Genomic DNA, 21,630 nt, shown 5'->3' with positions numbered 1-21,630 from the left:
CTCCTGACTTACATAAATTCAACCCAGCCCACTTAATCCTGGTACCGTGAGTGCCAGCAAATAAGATTCTCTTAGGATGTCAATAGATGTGCTGATTAGAGGCTGTTCCAAACTCTTGGACTTTTGGGGCCCCAAAGAGAAGGGCAGTCCTCCATATGGCAGCCAGTCAGAGGCAAAAGGGGGTCTCCTTGTCGTGTGCACCAACACCCTGTGGTTCTTTCACTTTCTCGGATCTCTCTCTGATGTCCGGAGACAGGAAAAAGGCTGAGCACCAGTTCCATGTTACTCCTCCAATGAGAAAGACATTCAATGTTTTGTTTTGTTTTTTTTTCCTAAGATTTTATTTATTTATTTGACATTTATTTATTTATTTATTTGACAAAGATTTTATTTATTTATTTGACAGACAAGATTTTATTTATTTATTTCACAAGTAGGCAGAGAGAGAGAGAAGGAAGCAGGCTCCCCGCTGAGCAGAGAGCCCGACACGGGGCTGGATCCCAGGACCCTGAGATCATGACCTGAGCCGAAGGCAGAGGCTTAACCAACTGAGCTACCCAGGCGCCCGACATTCAATGTTTTGCCACACACTGCAACTGGGAAACACTTAAATGCAGCGTGACTTAATAAAGCAATTTAGGGGGCGCCTAGGGGGCATCTGCCTTCAGCTCAGTTCATGATCTCAGAGTCCTGGGATTGAGACCCATGGTGGGCTCTGTGTTCAGCAGGGAGTCTGCTTCTCCCTCTCCCTTTGGCCCTCTCCCTGCCCATGCTCTCTCTCTCTCAAATAAATAAAACCTTAAAAAAATAAAATAAAGCAATTTAGAATGCACTGCCTTGTTTCTATATGTGCCATCAACTAAGCAAATGACAGAGTAATTACAATCCCTTAATTCACCGTTCTTTGTGAAACAATGTGACCCCCTTCCTTTCCTCCTTCCCTCCCTTCTTTTACCTTCGTTCTTACCTTAAATATTGATTATGTACCCATTATGAACAAGGCACTGTGATAAACACAACCTCATATTTTTCTGGCTACCAATTCTGTATATTTGTAACAGTTAAATATTCTTTTTTCCTAAGAAAGAATGCCCAGTATAAGACATTAAAATTATAGTAAGGTGTAAAGAAGGCAAGTATAATTGTCAGTACCTAATTTCTAGGGATAATTTTAATAAATTCCAGGTTTTTTTCCCTGTGGTTTCACCTAGTTGAGATTATATGTGGACACCATTTTATACCCTGATTTGTTTAACATTGGATCACATTGGATCACCAGCAGCTTCAATGTTATTTAAAACTCATCATAAACCTAACTTTAATGCCTAAAGTTGATGATCAACATCTCAGTGGAGAAATCCTACTTCTCATTTCAGATTTCCTGAGAACCAGCTCCCTCCTGGAGGTGGAATTACTTGGGGGAAAGGCTATATTTCATAGCTTCTGTTAACACACTGACAAATTCCTTTCCTTGGCTGTGTATAAAATTATACCACCAGACAAGGGGGTCATTTCATGGCACCCTCACTGGTATTGAGGGCAATGGTTATTAACACACAATCATTGCTAATATGATTAGTAAGGGGGGAAAATCCTATCTTTCAAAAAAAATTGTACATTGGATTCATAGTAAAATCTTTAAAATCTTTAAAATAAAATCTTTAAAAGTGTTAGTAAAGGGCCACCTGAGTGGACAAGTGAATTGAGCATCTGACTTCTGCTCTGGCTGGTTGTGATCTTGATCTCAGGGCTGGGAATCTGCCGGATTCAGTGGGGGGTGTAGAAGGTGGTCTGCTTGTCCCTCTTCCTCTTCCTCTGCCCCTTCCCCTGCCTGGCTCATTCTCACATAAAATCTTTTTTTTTTTTTTTTAAGTGCAGATAAAATTATAGCACACTTAAAAATTCCAAGATAAAAGCAGAATAAAGACACTGGTGCCCACTTTTCATTAATTCAATTAGTGAAAGGAAGACAGACCTGGATCATCCCAAAAGTCCCTAGATCAGAGTTTTGGTGACAAACACTAAAACCAATTCTGATCACTTAATCGGAAGAGAGATGTCTCAGAAGGACAGCAGGTAGCAAACCAAAAGAGACAGGAAGGCTGAAGAATCAAGTCCATCAAACAGGTAGGGTAGTTTGGAACCAGAACATGTCACATAGGCCATGTAGGACATCACTTGGTATTGCCACTGGACATGTCCAACTGTCACCTCAGGCATTGCTGCCTACGACCACAAACATCACTTCATAGATAATGACATTATTTTTTAGAATGTCTCCTGTTTGTCATAGACCTCTGAACTGAGATCATAGGATGATTCCAGGGATGCCAGACGGTGGAGACATTGAGTACTGGGACATTTTGGCTTTTATGAGAGTTGGATTCTAGGTAGATCTTTTATCAATGATCTTTTTATCATAGATCTTTATCAATGACCACTATAAATGTTCACATGAGATTCTTTGTTTCATAGTTTTTTTTTTTTTGTTTTTTTTTTTTGTTTTTTTTTTAGGAATCTGGTTGATCTTCTTAACTACAACTGAATTTTTAGATTGTCTAGTAGGTCATGAGATTATCTAGTCTGGAACTGCACACTCCAATGTCTATCCTATCTTCAAAGGTCAGTGGGGTGGGTCATAGGGGAGTGGTGAGGACTGTGGAAAACTGAAGAGCATCATCCCAGGGTCAAGGGGACACCTCCAACTTGGCTCCAGCTGATGGGTGCTAGAACCCACCATGAACCAAACGTTGCCAGTTCTTTCAACTTTTCAGAATGCACCAAAAGTCTGCATTTTCCTGAAATTTCCTGATTTTAAACTTGGGAACTAAATTCAAAGTGAGATAAACAATGACACCATCGCTTTTCAAAAAATCAGGGCTGCAGGCCGCCTCCAAGAGTCAAATCTTTTCATCTGAAACACCAACACAGGGAGAGGAGAGACCTAAAAAGGTGGGACATGCCAGAGGCCCAGCAGCTCAGCTGGGGGCAGAGCCAGGACCGGAAGTTTGGTCTCCCCAAGAAAAGCAGGTTAGGAAAAGCCTAACCTTTTCTCGCTCCCCATCTCTGCGATCACTTCTCTTGGAAATAGCCTCCTCCCTAAATTCGAGAAAAGTGGAACAGTGTCCCTGATTGTTCAGCAGCAGCAGTGTTTGTAAGATGTTTATAAATTCATAGAATCTGCCTGGCCCACAGAAAGAAATACCGCGTAGTGACGTCATCTCAGAATTTAAATCTTAACTTGTACTACTTTCTAAGTGGGTACCAGGGACAAATTGCTTCTCTGGGTCGCGGTCGTGGGAACCGTGAGAGCCCTTTTCATCAGGCTGTGGAGAGGATAAAATAAGAATTTCATACCGAGGGTGCCCGGCACAGCGCCAGGACCATACTAAGAAACACTGCCCAGGATAATAACACGATACCCAGAAGGTGGCTGACTCGATCGCGTCACCCGAGTACGCGAGGCAGGGAGGGGAGGAAGAGGACTAACGTGTTGCACGGTGGGGGTGAGTTATGGATGAACCTCCAGGCGGAATATCTAACACGAGGACGAGTGGGGTTTGCATCCACGCGCCAGCCTTCCTCGGACTCCAGTGCGAGTTTCACGGCCACCGCCAGCTGCATGGGGCACGCGTGCACTGCGCCGTTCAGAGTCACCCTCTCGGGGCCATCGGTGAAGCTGATGGTGGAGCGCACGCCGGTCCCAGGGGCTCCGGGCTGGGGAGGGGACGCGCAGCGTTTCAAAGGAGAATGTGGCAGCGGGCGGTTTCCCCGGCGCTCTAGGCCGCCGCGGGGACTCGCTGCCACCTGCGAGCTTTCTCTGCAGAATGCGGGAGCCCGCGCGGAGGAGGAGGGGCGGAGGCAGGGGCGGAGGCTGCCCCCGGGGGCCGGGGCCGGGGAGGCCGGGACCATCGCAGCGCCAATTTCTGTTACGGCAGCGGCGGCGGGGACGCCTGCAGGCTCGGGTCGGCCGGCCTGCGCGCGGGTTCTCCGGGGACCTGCTCGGCGCTGCTTCTGGGGAGCGCGGCCGCCGTGGGGCGGAGGAGGAGGAGGAGGAGGAGAGTGGGGCGCGGGCTCGGCGCTAGCGGACGGAGCAGGGACCCCGCGCCGCGCGGCGGAGCAGCGTGGCGGGCACGGCCCAGGCCGGCGAGCGGGCGCTCCTGGCGCATCAGCCGGCCGCAGGGCCTTCCAGCGACAGCCACCGCGGCCCGGGCTGCAGCGGCCAGACGGATGCCAAGGCCACACGGCAGGCAGGCAGGCGCGGGGACAGCCGCCGCAGCCGCCGTCCCACGCGGGCTCCGGACACCGGGGTTGCTGGTGAGTGTGAGCGCGCGCGTGAGTGTGAGCGCGCTCCGGCCCGGGCGCGGGTGCACGCCGGGGGCCGGTGGCCCCGGGCCCCCTTTCCCGCTGGCGGCGTCGGACCGCGGGCTTCGCTCGGCGGGAGAAGAGGCGCGCTCCTGGGGCTCACTTCCTTCCTGCCGGTGCGCGGCCCCCGCCGGCCCCTAGGGGTTACTTTCACCTTGATGGGGAAGGCAGGAAGCGGCGGCTCCCGCTGGCGGGGCGGGACTCCGGCGGCGACCTAGGCGCGTGGGCTTCTGATGCCCACTCGGGGTGCAGCCCTGGCGAGGGTGCCGGCGCTCGGAAGGACCCCCGCTCCGCTTCTGGGGCGCGCGGGGCGGGGCAGGCGGGGCAGGCGACGCGAGGGCAGGACAAACAGACCTTCACCCCTGCGGGACGGGGGCCGCGCTTTTCTAGGTGGTGTTGACTTTTGTGCCTTCTCTGCGCGACTCTTAAGACGCGCCCCCTCTCCTGGAGCATGGAAGCCTTAACCCAACCCTTTTAATGAAGTCCACAAGGGAAGTGGAATGTCGCCAAGACATAATTTCCCAAAACTCTCTAAAACAACCCCCGCTGCTGATCCAAGAGCCTAAGGTGCTCTAATTACTGAAGAACAAAAAAATTAAAGTTGTATAAGTAGTACATTGTTTAGGAAACAGAACCTGATTGAGGGAATTGAAGAAAGTCTTGTGTTTGGTCGGCGTGGGGGTGGGGACGGCTTTCTGGAAATCAGTGTTTGATGTAAGTACAACAGACATCTTTCAAAGGAAGCTCCGGCGAGCGCCCTGCTTTGCAAACATCCTGCTAATCTCTAAGAATGAAAATGAAGTGCTAGGTTTTAGGGGTGTCCAAAATGATGGAGGCTATCACTAGGGTGCGGATTTGTGATCTCCTGATTCAAGGCCCTGTCAAGGTCAATATGGCAGGTGTGTTCCAGCAGTTAAATTAAACCTGGATGTTTGATTTCCTGTTCTAAGATTGGGGGTGGGGGAGGTAGAGCTGCTTTTTCTATGGTGGTTTCACCCAGAGATGAAGACACTGTGTTGTTTCTTTCCAGAGCTTGTTTCCCTTCGCAGTCTTGTATTGGTCGCCTGGAAGCTCATTTAAACTTCACAGGTGTGCTCGGCCAGTGCGTCCTAGCCGGCGTCCTGTAGCCACCCTCTAAACATCTCTGCTTCTTCCTAGTACATGTTAGTGCCTTTGAGAGAGAGTCCGCTCTTGTTTATCATTTTCTCCAACCCGTGTCTTCATTCAAAGACATGAAATGTTCCGGAGTCTTCCTAGAAAAGGAACAGGCTGCTTGTTTTTTTGGTCCAAGCATATAGATGGCACATAGTTTGCTGCTTGGGAACCAGCTTTTGCATACACTTCAGCTGTCCTTTCTGCAGGAGCCGGTTCTTGGGAATTTGAAGAAGAAATGTGTTGTCTTATGCTGTTTTGTAAGGTAAGTGCTATTGAAATGATCAGGCAGAGAATCCTAGCCCTTTATTCATATTGCCAGCTTCCGGGGGCCAGTTTCTTGCCTACTTTGGGGCCTTTGGGTAGGGTCATTAGGAGTGAGAGGCTTGAAGGAAGAAGTGGTAGAACCATGGCCCCAGGGTGTCTTCCGAAGAGAGGTTTCTTTTGGAGAGGAGAATGTCTCTGGGGTTGGGTCCTGAGAAGACTGTTAAAAATAGTTAAGGAATTGTTAATAATAGCTACTTATTTTTACACATAGCACATAGGACCTAACACAGCTTGATTCGTATTCCTCCTCTAAGGACCCTTCCCGAGCCTACTTACATTTACAATCCAGAAAGTGAGAATGCCCTTTACAGGTACTTTACTGGTACTTCTTGCTCAAAATATGAGGGGGCAGGAGGAATGTGAGAGGAGCCCAGGAATCCCAGCTGCCTACCTGGAAGGATACATTTGCCAATTAGACTACATTTTAATCCACTGGGTTTATGATTGTGTCCAAGGCGAGCATTTTTTTTTCTTTCCCCTCAACGCTATAGGGGATTTGTAAGTCACTTGGGTTGAAACTATGAGAAATGACTCACGGTCATCCTTGAGAATATGTGAGTCAGCTTTTGGTCCCTTAGGCTAATGGATTGCAGCTGTCCAATGAATATTTGTTACATGAATAGCAATTCTAAAATGTTTATCTTCCCAACTTAGCTCTTCTATCCACCTCTTTTAGTATGAAGTATTTTTAGCCATAACTTGGTATGAATATCTAATCATTTCATCTAGTCGAAGCCCAGTGGGTACATTCAACCAAAACATTTCCTCAACCAAAGGAATGGTAAAAGTCCCTCCAAAACAAAACAGAAACAAACAAACAGCATTGTGTTGGTACCTGTTGACTCGCTCAGGCCAGCTATCTGAATTGTCCAGTCGGACATGTGAGTGGACATTCAGAAACCCTGAGTTGACAGCAGAATGTTCAGCTCAGGAATACTCTGGATGTAACTGTATCTGGACGTGGTTTTTGTCAGATATGATTGGCATCTCTAAGCAAATCCCGTGAACTTCTGGCACATTCCTCTATCTCCTCATGCTAAGTGGAGGAGCCAATTAAACATTTGGCAAATTGCTAAATCTTCAGAGCACGTGTTGATTTTTTAAGTTTTAAATTGAATCTGTGTCATGTTTGTCCATTAATGTGATTGCCTTAGACGTTATTAATTTGGCCTGCTGGTTACTAAGTAACTTAGATTTATTAAAATCTAGCCGCTGGATATAAATACAAATAATTCATATGTTTTGATTTGCTCTAGTTAGCCTCTCAAGGTACTCTTGGAAATGGGTGCATTCGCTGATCTTGAATATTAAGGATATTATACCTTTCTTTTCTTTTCTTTTTTTTTTTTTTTAATACAGTGACTTTCCATCCCCAATCATTAGAAGTTTAACCTGTGGTTCATGATCCAGTTTCAGGGTGAGAGATTAGAAAGCTGTCTGAAATTTACCTAGATATTAACATGGGAGTGCACATTAATAATGCACATTTTCTCTTTGATATCCTTCCCTTTATGTCTTTCAATCAAGCTCATTTCATTCTGAACAAAAGTCAGATGAGATCCTTCAACATTAAAAATTTTTTTTATTAGGCTATGTTAAAAATCAATGTATAAAATAAAACATGGCTTATTACTGTTTTGAAGTAACATCAACACTGCTATTTTCTGCATAATGAAGCATGACTATTCTTATTGGGGATTTGTTTAGTAAGTAGGCACGTGAGCCCTTGAACCTGACTTAAAGGCATGTCCGGTCCATGTCTTACTAAGGCCTCTTGTTAAGCCAGGGTGTACAGTTTTGATTAGATGAGGTGGCCAGTTCTAGGTAGGTTCCTTGAAAGGAGTAAGTGACGAAAGTGTCCTTTTAGAAGAGTTTCTGGCACTTGGCTGGCACTTGCTTGGATTCGTAGAAGGGAGTTGGGATGGAATCTAGTGTCAGATAATGATGGCCTGACCAGGGAGCATCACAGTGACACTGAATGGAGAAGGAAGAATGTCAGGCAGGCAGACCGATGTCATTATGTGGAAGAGGGTCAGTGCACCTGACCGTGACCATGACCATGACCGCTCCCTTGTTCCCCATCTAGTTGGTTACAGCGTCTGCTACTGCCGAGCCCTGGTGTAACCTCAGAGTCTTGCACACACTGGCTAGATATTAATTAATAAATTTAGTTCTTTTGTACAGTACCAGACACTGTATAAAACCGTAAGACGTGTTATCTCAAGGATGATGGAGTGGTTAGGAGCATGGGTTCTTTACGCCATTGGTGAGCTGTGTGTCCTCGGGCAAGTCCGCTGATTTCCCCAGGCCTTGGTTTCTTCATTTTTCAGTTGGGATATTCATTTCTGTCTCATAAGGTTTGGAGCAGGATTAAGTAGATAAAGTAGATGTAAATGAAAACTGTTTGGAAGTTTCAGGCACAACATTAAGGGCTGTATGTTTTGTTATTATTACTTCATAAAACAACTTTATGCAATAGGTGTCATTTTTGCAGAGTAAAAATTGAGTGCAAAGAGGCTCATGGTCGTAGCTGGGAGTGAAACACAGACTCTGGTACCTGTTTTCCTAACGTGTATGCAGGGCTGTCTGCTATACCGTGTGCGCGGTGCTCGGAACGCTGCTTGGGGCAGGAAACGTGAGCGCTGGTCCCATGTCGATTCAGGGCACCAATCATTTCCATTGTGGAACTGGCTATCTCCAATAGCGGATGAGTACCCAGATCGTCCTACAAAATTTTTGCTCATTGTCCTGAATGTTGTGGTCTTTTGCAGATCGTGTTTTTCATGAAGTTCTTTATTAAGAAGGGTTCCGGGGGGCACCTGGGTGGCTCAGTGGGTTAAAGCCCCTGCCTTCAGCTCAGGTCATGATCTCAGTGTCCTGGGATCGAGCCCCACATCGGGCTCTCTGCTCAGTGAGGAGCCTGCTTCCTCCTCTCTCTGCCTGCCTTTCTGCCTACTTGTGATCTCTGTCAAATAAATAAATAAAATCTTTAAAAAAAAAAAAAAAAGAAGGGTTCCGGTTTGTGTTTTCACATGTGCTTGAGAAACACCATTTTTTTTTGTTTCTGACCATTGACATACGTAGTGCATATCCATTTGGTACATCTCCTTATACTCATTGTTCTTTGCTGGAGGCAGAGGATATGTCTCCCTAATGAATGCATAATACTCTACTGTATCCATTATATATTATTTATGTACTGTAATACTGTGTATTTTTTAACATAGGGTATACAAGGTTTGTACAACATACATAGTATATATAATTGTAAGACATGTATTATATACATTTCTATACATTATATAATATATATTATATCATACATTATGTCAGGGAGATGCGGTATATGTAAGGAGTCACTGGGTATGAGGAGAGATGTCACTGATGTGTATGTGTATATTGCATTATTGGGCAAATATCTGCGTTCTAGTAAACGCCATCCACCATCTATGCCATACAGCTCTCTCTACACCCCCCAGAGTCTCACATGTCTTCCATTCCTGAGCCATCGTGGACTTATGATGACATTTCATAGCCAGTGTTGTTCAGGGGACCCCTCGGGACCTCAGTTGGTTAAGTGTCTGGCTCTTGATTTTGGTTCAGATCGTGATCTCAGGGTCCTGGGCTCAAGCCCAGCATAAGGCTCCATCCGTGCTTAGCACTGAGTCTGTTTGAGATTCTCTCTGCTCCTCTCCCTCACCCACTGGCTCTCTCTCACTCTAAAATCAATCAATCAGTCTTTAAAACAATAACCATTTATATTCAGAGCATCTTCCAGAATAACGGCAAAAAATTTTTAGCTATTTCCTGACTTGTTGAAGTAATTATGTTTAATTATAAGAGGCCACATTTTAATTATCAGTGGAAAACTTCCAGAGCAACAAAGACGAAAAAATCCAGAATTCCGCCAGAGCTTCTTTTGGGGGGAACACTTCGTCACTGACTTCAATATTTTACCATTACGTTCGTTCTCGTAATTCTTTGTTCTCGTAATTCTTTGTTCTCCTACATAGCTTCCAGAAGTCTGTAGCTGGTATTGCTTTTTTCTAAGGAGGCAAAAGCTTTCCCTGGTCTTGTGAAAAGTTAATGGGTGCTATTTAGTTGAGGAAAATTTTTAAATTTCGTCTTTAAAAAAATTGTCTGCATCCTTCGATTTAATTTTTCGTAGCAATTATATATTATTATTTAACTAAAGTTCAATGCCTTTTAAAGGAGCTGTTTTTAAATTTTGTGAGTTTAAACCTGATTTAAAGAAAATACAGATGGGATTTCCCAAAGGTCCCCAGCCGTGGCCGTGCTCAGCCTGGAAGGCTTCCTACTGTGGTTTGATCCCGGGGAGCCCTGTGGGTTGGGAGGAGCTGGACAGGTGCATGCTTTGTTCCTCACCACACCTGCCCTCCTGTTTCTAGCACGTTCAGTGGGCGTGAATCGTGGACCAGGCTGGCTTCTCCATCCCTCTTTTAGTAGCCTGGGTTTATCACCACAGCTCCTAGGATACCAAGCAAGTCAGGAGGTTGAGGGAAATGCCCTGTGGCCCTATTCCCCAGGGGAGTGTAAGGGCACCAGAGAAAAATGGTTTCTAAATTTAAAGGGAAAAAAAAAAGGTCCTTATGAAAAGAATTTGAGTTCCAGTGGATTTGGTATTTTGTTTTTTAAACCTTTGCTACACCTTTGTCTCAGTGGGATCATAGTAACCACACAAGAGGTTCAACTCAGCCTCCTACAAGAGGTAGCTGTTCATGGACACGTCAGGAATTACTAATTTCGATTGTTTGACTTGATGAAATCTCTGGGTAATTTGGAAACAGGAGGCCAGTGAGGACTCATTATTAACCCTTCCTGGCTCAGAGTGAACATGGCCGGTCTGTTTTCCTTGGTGGGTGCTCAGAAAGCAACTGCAGTGCGGGTCCCTTATGAGAGAGTAACATTTCAAGACGTGAGTGGCTTGGGACAGCAATCAGCTGTGCACCTTTTAGTTAAAGGCAGCAAGAAAACTAGAACCAGTAATCGCCATTATGGTTGCATTTAGCTCATCTAAGGACCATGTGCTTCTATTCATCTTGTGGCTAGACCCAGAGCTTTTAACAGCGGAAATGTGCATTTCAACCACAAAGGAGAGATGTAGAGAGAGGCATGAAGCCTGCGGTGTGGGTTCATGTTGCCATCTTCTGATAGGTTGACTCAGGTTCTTTCTCTAGTCTTTCGTCCTTGAAAGGGTGGCTTATGAACTGTTCCCCAAGATCAGTTTTCTTTATTAGAAGCAAATAGACATGATGGCTGGAACAAAATTAGAAGAGAGAGGCCTGAAATCAGCGCTTTTTTGTAAAAATGGGTCAGAGAAATGGCTCACTGAATCAAACAAAAAAGATGATCACTTGGAATCATGAGTGGGGGTGGGACTTTGTTTTTCTGATTAATGGAAAATCCATCTGATTAAAATACAGGTTTGTAGACCCGTAGATGGGTATCACGTTCTTATGGCATAAAGGTCATTTTTCTGTTGCCAAGTATAAGGTTACTGAAAGACTTAGATAGATAACTGAGGGAGGCGTCTCAAACCAGTCTCCCAAAACCAACGGCCTCCAGCCCCCAACTTATAATTCAGGAAATTTGGGTGGGGCCGGGGAGACTTCCTTTTTAACCACCTTTGCAGAGGATCTGATGTGCAATGGTCAGGAAACCACACTTGGAGAAAAAAGAACCCAAAGAGCTAGATCTGATTTCATATTCAGATTTGTGTTCCTAGTTTTAAGTAATAACAGATACAGGAAGGCCGTCTTGGAGTTTTTATAATGGCACTATATCCTGTGTTTTGTTTTCTTACTAATTTTGGACGATGGAATCAGAAGACCACAGACTGATGGGCGTTTCTAGAAGGAGCATCACACGTCCTGAGAGGCAGGTGCTGGCATGGAGCAGAGAGGGTTTGATCAAAGAGGAAGTGGGGGGAAACAGACACGGCGGGCAGCGGAATACAAAATCTCTTTGTGCCCAAGAAAAGGGGTCAGCACATCTCTGGCCCTCGAGGGCCTCCAAGGAAAGGTGTTTAGACCTCTTCTGGTAGGCACGAGGTTACCAGTGTGCCTTGTTGAGCAGGGGGCTAACCTGATGCAGACAATTGTGACATGCGCAATCCCAACACACAGTGTCTGGTCCAGAAACAGAGGATTAAGGGAGAGATGGGCCAAGCCAACTGGTTTGTCACCATAAAGGTGGAAGGGAGTAAGGGGGGGGCGCTTAGGGCCTTGAACTTGGCAGAACTGACACTAAAGGGTTTATGCAGCAGGTTTCTCTGGGTTTCTGGAGGTCTGTAGCCAGTTCCCTCCTGTTCCTGCAGCTTCGGGTGATGTATGTAACACTGAGTTCCCCCAGCTCCGCCATCAGGCCAGACCAGCACCTCTGGATTTAGAAGGCCCCTGAGTAACTACTACAGTTATCCACTACCTTAGAAATACTGTGCACGAAGGACACAATTAAGCTGTTTGGACCAGAGGAACAGATTCAGAGAGTAATTTACCAAAATTTGCACATCTGGAACCTGGCAGGGCGAGGGTTAAAATCTGGAGCTAGCTACTCAAAATTGATAGGCATCATGAAAGTATAATTTGTCAGGTTATGAAGGGATATCTCCCAGGAACAAACTGTACAGAAATGAATGAATGGAACGTGAAAGACCTTCATGATCCCATCCTCGAGAGAACAGCTCGGAGAAATTCAGTGTATGTGTTGTTCAGACTTCTTTCTTGCAAATGCTGGTATACATCAACTACGTAAGTGTGAGTGTCACAAGACAGAGTCATGCTTTATATGCTACTCTACTGCAATTGTCTTTTTCCCACTTAATAATGCTAGATCTTGGACATCTTCCTGGGGTGGTGTATGTAGATGTAAGCCCTTTCTAATGGCTTCATCAACTAGAGATAGTCTTTAAGTAACACTCTTTTGATGGCTATTTTTACTTCCTAGATTTTCATATTTTTAAACCATGCTGAGATGAGAGAGAGAGAGAGAGAGGAGTGTGTGTGTATTTGTGTGTGTGTGTGTGTGTGTATGTGTGTGTGTGTTACATTATTTGGCCTAAGGGGAAATCTTCGATATGGAATTGCTTGGTTAACAGGAATGCATATTATTTTAAAAATGACAATTTTTCTTCCAATCCTCATTACCATTTAGTATGATCAATCATGTAAACTTTCTTCAGTCCAATAAGTGGAGATACCTTGTTCAGATGTGTGGTTTCTTAATTAAGAGTAAAATGAAGCATTTTCCACATTACTTAGTCCTTTATATTCCTCTTGTGATTTGTTTATTACATTTGCTTATTTTTATTGAACTCCGTCTCTTTCTTATTTTTCTGCAAATGCTCCCTACGCTTTAGAAGCAATTGATGTTATAACTGTTGCAAGGGATGGAGACTCTTCCTTTTGTTGTATGGAGACTCTTCCTTTTGTTGTTTTTTTTTCCTTTCTGAGGGATTTTTAAGGTACTGATTGAGCATTAAAAACAATGCTTTAAAATAATGTCAGACTTTATTTTTATTTTTTTCTAAGATTTTATTTATTTATTTGTCAGAAAGAGAGAGCACACAAAGCAACGGGACTGGGAGAGGGAGAAGCAGGCTTCCTGCTGAGCAGGGAGCCAGATGTGGGGCTCGATCCCAGGACCCTGAGATCATGACCTGAGCCAGTGGCAGGTGCTTAACTGACTTCACCACCCAGGCATCCCGTTAACGTCAGACTTTGAAAATAAATAAATAAATAAATAAATAAATAAATAAATAAATAAAATTATGTCAGACTTCCCAGAAATTGCAAAAATAGTACATGGATTTTCTGTATATCCTTTTCCCCCTTCCCCCAAATATTCACAGCTTCCATAATCACAGTAGTTCTCAAAATCAGGAAAGTAATACTGTCCTATCGCAGCTGTTTAATGCACAGCTCTTACTTGCATTTCCTCCCGAGTCCGTATGGTCCAGGATCGTGCCTGGCATCTTGTGGTCTTGTCTCTGTGATCTCTTTTAATTTGAAACTGTTCCTCAGTGTTTCTGTCTTTCATCATCTTGACACTTTGTAAGAGCAATAGCCAGTTGTTTTTTTTTTTTCAAAGACTTATTTGACAACGAGAGGGAACACAAGCAGGGGGAGTGGGAGAGGGAGAAGCAGGCTTCCTGCTGAGCAGGGAGCCAGTTGTGGGGCTCCATCCCAGGACCCTGAGATCATGACCTGAGTTGAAGGCTGATGCTTAACGACAGAGACACCCAGGTGCCCTGAGCAATAGCCATTTGTTTTATGGAAACTCCCTCCCTTTGGGTGGGTCTGACGTTTCTCCATGAGTGTGCATGCTTGCGTGCACGTGTGTGTGTGTGTGTGCGCGCGCGCGTGTGTATGTTCAGTGGCAGACTGGCTGTGGACTTCAGGGAGGCGGCAGACCCAAGGGTTCTATTTCCAGGTCTCGCCAGGTGTTGTGCAATTGATTAGATGTTGGTGCCGTTCTTTGAGGTGAGGAAGAAGTTTCCTCTGTGCAAGTCAGAAGCACCCGCCATCTGCCATTCCTGTCAGTGCCAGCATGGATGGTATCTTTGCCTGCTTATGCTCCCATACCTCGGTGTGCTCACTTAACTTCCAAGGTCTATGTCTTCTCCTCAGAATCTCCCTCAATAACCATTTATCCTTCCCCAGTCCTTTCACTGCTCAGTCCACATCTGGGGTTCCGCATCCATGGTTGCCTACCATCCCATGGGGTGCCAGTTCCTGTTCTCTATGACTTTATCCATTGCTGCTAGACTTTTGTTTCTTTCAGCTTATTGAAGTGTAACTGACAGAGACTACTTTAATTTATTTTATTTTAATTTTTTTTGAGATTTTGTTTATTTATTTGACAGAGAGATCACAAGTGGGCAGAGAGGCAGGTGGGGGCGAGGAAGCAGGCTCCCTGCCGAGCAGAGAGTCCGCTTTGGGGCTCAATCCCAGGACCCTGGGATCATGACCTGAGCCGAAGGCAGAGGCTTAACCCACTGAGCCACCCAGGCACCCCGAGAATACTTTAATTTAATACCTAGGTACTAAGTGCCTAGTTTGGGCAGATCACCTTATGGGGCAGAGTTGCAATTTCAATAAGAAGCCAAGTGTGATCAAAGAGATTCAGGGCCATTTCACCTAGTGGTAAAAGAAAACTGTAGCCTTGTCTTACTCTTTACAAAAACTAATTCCACACAGGTCAAAGGTATTTATGCAGAAATATCCAGCCATAAAATTACTGAAGGAAAAGATTGGTGGACACATTTTTTGGAGTTTTTTTGGGCATTTGTGAATTTGGTGGCTCAGTCAGTTGAGTGTCTGCCTTCAGTTCGGGTCACAATTTCAGGGTCCTAGGATCGAGTCCCTCATTAGGATTCTTGCTCAGTGGGGGAGTCTGCTTCCCCCTCTCCCTCTGCCTCTTCTCCACTGCTCTTGCTGTCTCTGTCTCTGTCAAAAAGACAAATAAAATCTTTTCAAAAAACGATGAAAAAATCCGGATACAATAAAGAAGAGATGGAACCATTTAACAGGCTGAAATTAAAGCATTTTGTACAAAAACTAAACAACGTTCAACCAAAAATGCCACCTAAACTAAGAAATGTCGAAGGGAGGATGGAAATAGAAAATTCACTATTTTTCAGATGCCATAGTAATCATTGTTAAGGCAAGAATCATCTTGGATGCTACAATTAGTGCACCAAGGTGTATTTGCAGGTTCTCTAAGTAATTCCCTACAAGATACTTTGTAATTACAAAGGAAAAAATAGTATCTTTACAGGGAAGAAGGCTGGCAGACGTGATTCAAACAAGAGATCAAAGTTGACATCAATAATAATGGAGCAAAACACTGCCTCCCCTGCACTGAGGAAGAGACACTGTGGTGTCTGAGGTACCTTTTGGGGGACAAAAGAAAAAAAGCACAACTGTCTCTTTTTCCTGTATTTTGTCTTTGTAGCAGTTCCCACACGTCTCTGCCTCACCCTGCCCCTAGCAGAATGTTCATGTCCTAAGATCGGATATGATCAGTCTCTTTGGTCACCATTGTAACTCTAACTCCTAGCACAGACTATCAGCGAATAAATAATGTTGTACAAATAAAATGAAGGGCTGGATTTACTTGGAGCCGGCACTATTTGTAGGAAAGATGTGAGAAAGCACAGTTGGGTGGCCTCACGGAAGGGGATGGAAGACATTTGAAGACACAGTGCGAACACTCGAATGCAGTGAAAAAACATGTCTCTTGAGATAAAGATACGTTAACGGAAAAGACAGAAAATTAATAGTTGAGAGCAGGGTGAGGACCGGTGTGGGGGGACACCTCCACATCACAGAGGAGATGCTCGGTCTGCAGTAGGGAATAAGCAGTTGATGAAGGCCAGGCTTTTAGGTGGGTGTTTGTAGCCGTCTTGCAGCAGTTTAATCTGATGTAGTTAGCCTCAGGTTTCCTTGTGCATCTCCTAGGCTGCTTGATAAAAATAAAGATTTGTGGGGCACTCTCCTCAGAAAATCTGACTGGGTGGCATCTGGAAATCTGTTTTCTTATGACAGGCACTCTCCTCTACCAAGGAATTACGGTGCAGGTGGCCCAGGAACCACACTCAGGGGAAACTTCCCATCAAGGTAGAGGATGTCGGCGACAAGGTGGGAAACTAGGAAGTGAGTGAGTGGTGAGCCCACAGGCCCAGCAGCCAGCCGGGTGCTTGCTAACCACATCGGCAGCATGAGGGGCTCCTTAAACATTTAAAAATGGATCACCAGGCACGGCTATGGAAGGACACAGCCGATTTCGCTTTGGTCTACTGCACCGAAGAGATTGTCTAGAACAAAACCGAAAATGTGATTGCTGCTATCCACAGGAACGTGTGGAACACTTAAAATTCCTGTGGTCAGGGAATGTCGGAGAAATGCTTGTCAAGAAATATTCGAGGACAGGCTTTGCTTTTGAGTAGAAGTGCCAGGCTCGATTCATCCTGGTCACGGACTGTCCTTGGGAAACTTAGGAAGATTAAATAAAATGGATTCGGAATGCCCAAGGATTGACCTTTTAGCTCCGAGCTTCTGGCGACTGGCAGGCAAGAAAATGAGGTTATTTTAAAAATTTATTCTGACTCATTATGCTCCATCAAATTAGATAACTCCTGGATAGTATTTTGTTGCAGGCTTATTGCAGCAAAAAAAAAAAAAAAAAAAAAAAGGAAGCGTGTTAAAGGATTCATTAAAGCTTAGTGACGGCTTATTTTTATTTATTTACTTATTTTTGGAGGGCTTATTTTTAGAAGGGATAATTTCCAGGAAATTTTAGTACCTCAACAGCAGAATAACAAATTAACGTGCTCATACGGATTTAAGATGACAAAATAATTGTGTAAAGATGTGGATTTCTCCCCGACACCCCAGATTCATTTTCTTAGTGTTTTATGATGCATATTAATTGGATCATCTCATTAAGAGAAAAAAAACCAGAATCTGAAATCAGCACATTTATGAGCACGTGAAATGCCTTTTGAATACCACAATTTAGAACTTACATTAAAAACCAGCACATATTCTGAATCGAACTGTGTCTTGGTAGAATAATTATGTGCCTGAATATCTCAACTCCATATTCCAGGTGGTCAGTCCACAGACTAAAAAACAAGTGAAGGGAATGAATGCCCTTCTCTTTCTTTGGCAGAGAGAAGATTATTTGTAATGCCATAGTAAAATTTCATTTCTCTCTTTTCTCTGCTTAAATACACTTGCAGAAAAATCGTAAACCGTAGAAAACAAGGAACAATCCTCAGGAAGCTAGAAATGAAGTGGTATCTTAATTCTAAAGATGGTGAAAGTAATGAAATAATAAAAATAAGAACAGAAATTAATCAAATAAGGTTGCAAGGATAAACCAACCCAGAAGCTGATTCTTTGGAAATCATGGATGAAGTAGTGAAATTTCTGACAATGTTAACCCAGAAAGAAAGAGGAAAACTCACAAATAATTTATATTAGGAAAGAAAAGGGAGCTATAACTACCAACCAATTAATTAATTAATTGATTGTTTTGAAATGGTTTTATTTATTTACTTATTTGAGAAAGCAGGGAGGAGGGGGAGGGGGACGGGCAGAGGAGGGAGGGGCAAAGAGTGGGCAAGGGCAGAGGGTGAGGGAGAGAATCTAAAACGGACTCCGAGCTGAGCATGGAGCACAACATGGGGTTCAAATTCACAACCCTGAGATCAGGACCTGAGCCGAAGCCAGAAGTCCGACACCTAACCGACTGAGACACCCAGGCGCCCCAGGACCCATTAATAATTTAAAACACCCAAAAAGAACACTGACTATCTGCATTTGACAAACAGATAAAACGGGGAAAAAAAATAGAAAACTTGAGCTACTAAAACAGACTCCAGGAGAAAGCAGAAAACCCGAATATTCCAGGAACCATTAAAACAATCCGATCAGTAGTTAGAAGTTTCTCCCCAGTTCCCCCAACTCTCCACACCACCAGCCACCTCCATCTCTATGGGTGGCTTAGATTATTTCAAAGGCATGAGTTTTCATTTCTGCAGTAAATCCTACCATGCTTATCCAAGCCCCAAGAATCTGACCTTGCCCTGATTTTCACCATCGACTATGGCATGCTGCTTGACCTTGAACTCGGGGATCCTGTGCACCTAGTCCTGAGTCCCCGCTCCATCACTTGCTCAGTTGCTTACCTAAAAGATTCGTGTCCTTGAGACCCATGTCTTAGTCTCCACTTTAATTTTACAAATAAGTGTAAATTATTCCATCAGTGATCTAAAACTAAAAGGACAGAAAGACTAAAGTCAGTCAGAAGTTTGGTAAAGCAGTTCTTCTTTAGTTGATTTTCTAGACAAGAGCAAATGAGAAACAGAGGAAAGCATTGCTATGGGCAGGTACACTGAAATAAGGTTGACTCATCAGGAAAGAGTTAAGCAGTAATTATATTTTAATCAAAGAAGACTGCAGTATCTTGGATATTCAAAAGTGGTTAAATCTTACAAAATTGTCTTATTATTATTTTAGTGATGCAGAATCACAACTTTTGCCATTGGAATTACAAAGCTGAAGAGTTCATTATGTTGCCAGAGAAACCCCGTATCACTTAGGCAATATCTTACAGAATCCTGGGAGTGTCCCAAACATGATGCTCACATCTTATGTGGTGACAGTTCAGAGGAGGATAGTTGTAGGGTAAAACTCAGCAGCTCAACAGCTGATGTTCTGTAATAGAACTTCTGTTTATTACCTTATGTTTTACCTTAACGTATATATTTTTCATATATTTAAGCTCAGCTGAGTTCTTCTAGAAGGGTGTTCTTTTCCCACATTTAATAGAGGAAGATAAAGTACACAGAAAAGGTTATGTAAGATGTCATAGGGGCTCCTGGGTGCCTCAGTCGGTTAAGTGGCTGCCTTCAGCTCAGGTCATGAGCCCAGAGTCCTGGAATCGAGTCCCGCTTCGGGATTCTTGCTCAGCCGGGAGTTTGCTTCTCCCTCTCCCTCTGCATCTCCCCACCTGCTTGTGCTGTCCCTTGAATAAATACAATCTTCCAAAAAAAAAAAAAAAAAGATGTCATAGCAATTCCAACTAATAAATGGTGGAAACTGGGTTCTCCTACTGGTGTATATGGCCCCAAAGCCCAAGCTGTGGGTGCTAAACGTCCCCACCCCTTCCTTCTGGTGTCAGGATCAAAATCCTATTATGTTATGAGACATAATTACTTTATGACCAAAGTGAGACTTGATAGCTTTCAATGTAGCCTAGACTTATCTTGAAGTAATGTAAAAACATGCATTGGAGCTGTAATTTATTTAATCACTTTTCTTGTAGCAACTGCATTCTTGCTGATTGATCTAATCTAAACCACACTGTTGTGGTGTGTTTAATCTGGACTATCCCTCTAAGGGGTAAGAGACGAGCACCTGACATCCGGTAGGTACTTGCATAGGGAACTTAACAAATATAGGGGGGAAATGCAATAAAGCTATTTCTAATATTCTTATCAGAATTCATATTTATCTTCTCCGTGTTTTATTTTTTTATTTATTTATTTTTATTTATTTATTTGTTAGAGAGAGAGAGGGAGCGCGCATGAGCACAGGCAGACAGAGTGGTAGGCAGAGGCAGAGGGAGAAGCAGGCTCCCCGCTGAGCAAGGAGCCCGATGTGGGACTCGATCCCAGGACACTGGGATCATGACCTGAGCCGAAGGCAGCTGCTTAACCAACTGAGCCACCCAGGCGTCCCCTTCTCCGTGTTTTAGAACAAATAAGGTGTCGTCTTATTTGTGAAGACATGTATCAGCCTTTTGTAAAGGCAATGTGTCAGCAAATTTCTGATTTGCAGATATTAACCGATGAGGATAAGAGAAAGTAATCTTTGGTTTTAATGCCTGAATTTTTAAATCGTTTAAAGTGCACAGCACGTATGGATATAGGTCATTTCCTTCCTAAAGCCGGTCCCAACCCGCAAGAGAATGACTTGGGAGACTCCTCTCTCTGTCCCTGTCCTTTGAGGCGTGAGAATGACCCTGTACCACCTTTTATCTAAATCAGATGCTGACGCAGCAGCTCACAGCCTCGCTTACAAGCACTTCCTTTATTTCTCTCTGCCACAGTAAATTGCACCGTGTCGTGTCGTTCCTGAAAAACATGAACTCTAACCCAGCAGGGACCAGAAAGGCTGCTGGTTGGCCAATTAGAAGTGAGAGCCTAGGAGGTGGCACGAGGTGCTCCCAGCCTCTCTCCCTGGCCGGCAGGGTGCTCCTGCTTTTCTGGTTGGTCTGCGGGAGCGCCCCGAGCAAAGGACACGCCCGGGAGCTCACCTCGATGCCTCTTCCCCGGACTGGCTCCCCGAGGAGGCTGCTCACTGTCCGGTAGACACCCCCGGTATTCGGGAAAATATGGTTGTGTGCATGGAAGCGGATCAGAATTCTGAGCTTAGCCACAAAAAAAGCACACACAAAAAAAAAGGAAAGAAAGAAAGAAAAGGAAAGTTAAAGGCATTCAAGTAAAACGTCATGAGATAAACACTGTGCTAGGCAAGATATTTTCTCCTTCATTCTTGGCAATATCTGTGGCTGGTTTTTATTTTCAGTTATTTATTTATTCTTAAATTTTTATTTCTTTATTTGAGAGAGCGAGAGAACATAAGCTGGGTAAAGAGCAGAGAAAGAAGCAAGCTCCCCATGGAGCAGGGAGCCCGATGTGGGACTCGATCCCGGGACCCTGAGATCATGGCCGGAGCCAAAGGGAGACACTTCACGGGCTGAGGCCCCCAGGCCCCCCAGCAGCTGGTTTTTAATGCAAAGGCAGCATCGTAGAGCTGCTTTCACACTGCTTTGCAGGGGCAGGGGAGAGGGGAGTTGAGATTGGGAGACATCCCATTGGGACCCCAAATTCAAAAGGAATTCTGCTCCTGGGCTGTAAATCTGTGGGCACAGAGGGAGAATAAACTCACAAACTCAGAGCTGTGAGGTGTCAGGTGGGAAAGGGTCCTGCCCCCTCCCAGGCCACTCCTGAACGAGACCCCCCCCCTTTCTGTCCCATCCACCCTGGGCGTGGTTGGGAATTGTTCCCTTGGTCCCAGGAGGTCCCCCTTAGCCGGGCAGCAGGGATAGGAGTTGGCCTCCGTGTGTTCAGTGAATATATATGTTTTGATTTTTATTTAAGATTTTATTTATTTATTTGACAGACGGAGATCACAAGCAGGCAAAGAGGCAGGCAGAGAGAGAGGGGGAAGCAGGCTCCCTGCCGAGCAGAGA

The 21,630-nt window shown here is 44.6% G+C and overlaps 1 protein-coding gene across 5 annotated transcripts in view; it reads left to right on the top strand.

Annotated features, from left to right (window-relative positions):
• Positions 1-3,302: 3,302 nt before the first annotated feature.
• Positions 3,303-21,630, top strand: part of STAMBPL1 (STAM binding protein like 1) — a 49,325-nt gene continuing 30,997 nt past the window's right edge. Inside the window, exon 1 of one of the 5 annotated variants that reach the window (XM_047702682.1) lies at positions 3,303-3,506. The gene's annotated coding sequence lies outside the window, so the exon portion shown is untranslated. Of the gene's footprint in view, positions 3,507-3,883; positions 4,318-5,144; positions 5,265-21,630 lie in introns of those variants that run through there. The other 4 variants (XM_047702685.1, XM_047702684.1, XM_047702680.1 and 1 more) reach the window with 4 other exon arrangements.

This window comes from Lutra lutra, chromosome 14 (assembly GCF_902655055.1).
Source record: "Lutra lutra chromosome 14, mLutLut1.2, whole genome shotgun sequence".
NCBI classification, from domain to species: Eukaryota; Metazoa; Chordata; class Mammalia; order Carnivora; family Mustelidae; genus Lutra; species Lutra lutra.
The sequence above is the reverse complement of the archived record's forward strand: the minus strand, read 5'-3'. Positions and strand labels throughout refer to the sequence as shown.